At 45.5% G+C, this 4,468-nt stretch overlaps 1 pseudogene; it reads left to right on the top strand.

Annotated features, from left to right (window-relative positions):
• Positions 1 to 1,542: 1,542 nt before the first annotated feature.
• On the top strand, positions 1,543 to 1,904 carry LOC143770898 (18S ribosomal RNA; annotated as a pseudogene).
• The last annotated feature ends 2,564 nt before the right edge of the window (positions 1,905 to 4,468 follow it).

Below are 4,468 nucleotides of genomic sequence, written 5' to 3'. Positions count from 1 at the left end.
GAAGTTGTCCCAGGAGAAGACTCAGCGTTTTGCCAACCGTCATCGTCGTGTTGGTTCTCGGCTTTGTGTTGGAGATTTGGTCTGGTTGTCTTCTCGTTTTGTCCCTATGAGGGTCTCTTCTCCTAAGTTTAAACCTCGGTTCATCGGCCCTTATAGAATATTGGAGATTCTTAATCCTGTTTCTTTCCGTTTGGACCTCCCTGCGTCCTTTTCCATTCATAACGTTTTTCATCGGTCGTTATTGCGCAGGTATGAGGTACCTGTTGTACCTTCAGTTGAGCCTCCTGCTCCGGTGTTGGTTGAGGGTGAGTTGGAGTACGTTGTGGAGAAAATTTTGGACTCTCGTGTTTCCAGACGGAGACTCCAGTATCTGGTCAATTGGAAGGGTTACGGCCAGGAGGATAATTCTTGGGTCAATGCATCTGATGTTCATGCTTCTGATCTTGTTCGTGCCTTCCATAGGGCTCATCCTGGTCGCCCTGGTGGATCTGGTGAGGGTTCGGTGCCCCCTCCTTGAGGGGGGGGTACTGTTGTGAATTTGGATTCTGGGCTCCCCCGGTGGCCGCTTGTGGAATTGGACTTGTCATCCTCTTTCCTGTTTCACCTGTTTCCATCAGTAGTGGGTGTCGCTATTTAAGCTCATTTCTCTGGTGGTTTCTTGCCGGTCAACAATGTTATCTGATGCCTCTCAGTGCTTGTTCCTGCTTCTGACAACTACTAGATAAGTTGGACTTTTGTCCATGTTTCGTTTTGCCTATTTGTTCCAGTTCACAGCTGAAGTTTTGTTACTGTGTCTGGAAAGCTCTCGTTGATCAGGGATTGCTACTCTGGTGTTATGAGTTAATGCCAGAGTTTAAGGTAATCTCTGGATGGTGTTTTGTTAGTGTTTTTCTGCTGACCATGAAAGTATACTATCTGTCTTCTGCTATCTAGTAAGCGGACCTCAAATTTGCTAAGACTATTTTCCTGCTGCGTTTGTTGTTTCATCTGAACTCACCGTCATTATATGTGGGGGCCTACTGTCTTCTTTGGAATATTTCTCTAGAGGTGAGCCAGGTCTTATATTTCCCTCTGCTAGCTATTTAGGTCTTAGGCCAGAGCTGGGCATCTAGCAATAAATAGGAAATGCTACCTGGCTATTTCTAGTTGCGCGGCAGGCTTAGTTCATGGTCAGTATAGTTCCATCTTCCGAGAGCTTGTCCCTCTATAGGCTTGCTATGATCTCTGCCTGCAGAGATCATGACAGGGCTGCCTTTCCTTTGGGAATTTTCTCTGAGGCAAGATAGTTTTCCTGTTTCTTTAGGGAAACAGCTCCTCCGGCTGTGACGAGGTGTCTAGGGAGTGACAGGAACATCCCACGGCTACTTCTAGTTGCGGTGTTAAGTTCAGGGTCTGCGGTCAGTATAGAGGCCACCTACTCCAGAGCTCATCCATGCTGCTCCTAGGCCACCAGTTCATAACACCCAGCTGCATTTGCAACTTCCTCCCCCTCCTCTGCCTTGTGCTTCCAATGAGCCCCCCCCCTGTCAAGCCTAGGCCCCCACACCCTTTCCTGAGCAACCCTGTGCGTCGCCATGGATGCGGTTGGTGACGAGGTAGGGCGGTCGCTCTACCTTCCAACTATCTCCCATACCGTACGGGCTCCCTTCTATGGTAATCATGTGTAATGGAGAATTAGGGGTCGATTCCGGAGAAGGAGCCTGAGAAATGGTTAGCACATCCAAGGAAGGCAGCAGGCGTGCAAATTACCCTCTCCCGACCAGGTGATGTAGTGAGGCAAAATAACCATACCGGACTCATTAGAGGTTCTGTAATTGGAATGAGTACTTTAAATTCTTTAACAGGGATCTATTGGAGGGCAAGTCTGGTGCCAGCAGCCACAGTACTTCCAGCTCCAGTAGTGTACAGTAAAGTCTCCCACGACTACCATGTACACACGGATGGTACAGTGAAACTGCGAATAGTCATTAAATCAGTACCTTTTGTGAATTTCTGTTTATAGATGACTATAAAAACCCTGAATCTGTAAATGAATGCATGGAAAAAGCTATCATATTGAGGACTGTGGAAGAGATGCATGTGACCAGAATGAACACTTCCATCAGATGATACTCATATGAAACAACAAGAAACAGACCAAGATGGCAAAAAGTAAGAAGTTGATTTGGCCTCTGAAAAAAATTTGGGAGGAATTTAAAAAGATGGTGAAGTAGATTGGATTTTAAAAAGTTTGGAAGATGAGGCCCTCTCCGACGATTACCGCGTATACACAGATGGTACAATGAAACTGCGAATGGTCATTAAAGCAGGATTTTGGTAAGTAAACTACAGGCATTGTCAGACTAGCAGTGTTAAACTGATTAAAATGATACCTGGGGTGAAGAAATCCATCTTGTGTTTCTTGTGTAATCAGTGAAGTTTTCAGTTAATGAGATGCCCGTGCTCCGGGGTGGGACTGTAGGCAGAGTCTTATCTTCCTGCTCTAGGCCAGAGAAACCAAGGAAAGACCTGCCCTAAGGCCGCCCCGAAGAACAAACAGTCTGTCTCTATGATGGCGAACATGTTTTTGCTACTTAAATAAAAACTAACAGGTCTGTGAGAAGCAGAATTCTTGCTGGTTGGCAGCTGATCAAATACTTCTTCATTCGATAAAATGCAATTTAATTATTTAAAAATCATGCAAATGTGATTTTCTGTTTTTTTATTTTTATATTCTCTCACGAATGAAGTGTACGATAAAAATTGCAGACCACTTCATTCTTTGTAGGTGAGGAACTTGCAAAATCAACAGAATATCAAATACTTATTTTCCCTACTGTATGATCAGCAGAGGCAATTGGCAAATAACCCTTGTAGAAACCTCTCTGAAGCTGATGTATAAGACTTGTGTAGTTCTGTCCTGGTGACATCACATCCACAATGAGGGCTTGCCTTTTTGCATGCCAGGATTTTGGCAATACCATTTATTCTTGGTGGACATACATGACTGGGTTTTAACATGCCCTCCTACTCTGCACTCATTACCTGTATTCATTGCACCTGGTTGAACTTGTTATCTGTATAAGACACCTGTCCACACAATTAATCACACTCCAACCTCTCCACCATGGCCAAGACCAAATAGCTGTTAAAGGGCACCAGGAACAAAATAATAGACCTGCACAAGGCTAGAATGGGCTATAGAACAATAGGCAAGCAGTTTGGTGAGAAGGCAAAAACTGTTGCCACAATTATTAGAAATTGGAAGAAACACAATCTTCCTAAGTTTGGGGCTACATGCAAGATCTTACCTCATGGGGTAAGGATGATTCTGAGAAAGGCCAGGAATCAACCCAAAACTACACGGAAGGATCTGGTCAATGACCTCAAGAGAGCTGGGACCACCATCTCAAACATTACTGTTAGTAATGGATTAAAATCATGCAGGGCATGCAAGGTCCCCCTGCGCACACAACACATGACCAGTCCCATTTGAAGTTCACCAATGACCATCTGAATGATTCAGAGGAAGCATTGGAGAAGGGCATGTGGTTAAATGAGACCAAAATAGAACATTCTGGTATCAACTCCACTAGCCGTGTTTGGAGGGAGAAGGATAAGTACAACCCCAGAAACACCATTCCAACCGTTAAGCATGGTGGGGGAAACATCATTCTTTGGGTGCGCTTTTATGCAAAGGGCACAGGACGACTGCACTGTATTGAAGGGAGGTTGGATGGGGTCATGTATCGCAATATTTTGGCCAACAACCTCCTTCCCTCAGTAAGAGCATTGAAGATGGGCCATGACTGGGTCTTCCAGCATGACAATGACCCGAAACGCGCACAGCCAGAGCAACTAAGGAGTGGCTCTGTAAGAAGCATTTTAATATCCTGGAGTGGCCTAGCCAGTCTCCAGACCTGAACTCAATAGAAAATCTTTGGAGGGAGCTGAAACTCAATGTTGCTAAACCACAGCTCCGAAACCTGAAACATCTGGAGAAGATCTGTATGGAGGAGTGGGCCAAAATCCTTACTGCAGTGTGTGCAAATTTGGTCAAGAACTACAGAAAACATATGACCTCTGTAATTGCAAAAAAAAAAAAAAAAAAAGGTTTCTGTATAAAATATTACGTTCTGGTTTCCCATTCCCCATGACAGCACCATGGAGAGAGAGGATCTGCCCCCCAAGGACAGGAAACTCTAGCTTAAAAGGCGGAGCTATCTAGTACACTTCAGTGGTTTCCTCTCCTTGAGGGAGACCCTACTGTTCTCCAATGCTGCCGGAGAGGGAAGATATCTTACACGGGGCTGAGGTCCCAGCATCACATGGATCAGATCCAGAGGTCGCTGATGAGCAGCGTGCAGGGACATCTCTCAAGGAGCACGGCCATTCTGTGCGCAGTGCATCCTTGGGAGCCAGCAGACAAAGAGTGATGTCAGGGTCACGGCCTAGCATCACGCTGTGCTTCCCCAGAACCCAGCAAAGC

Source organism: Ranitomeya variabilis, chromosome 4 (genome assembly GCF_051348905.1).
Source record: "Ranitomeya variabilis isolate aRanVar5 chromosome 4, aRanVar5.hap1, whole genome shotgun sequence".
NCBI classification, from domain to species: domain Eukaryota; kingdom Metazoa; phylum Chordata; class Amphibia; order Anura; family Dendrobatidae; genus Ranitomeya; species Ranitomeya variabilis.
The sequence above is the reverse complement of the archived record's forward strand: the minus strand, read 5'-3'. Positions and strand labels throughout refer to the sequence as shown.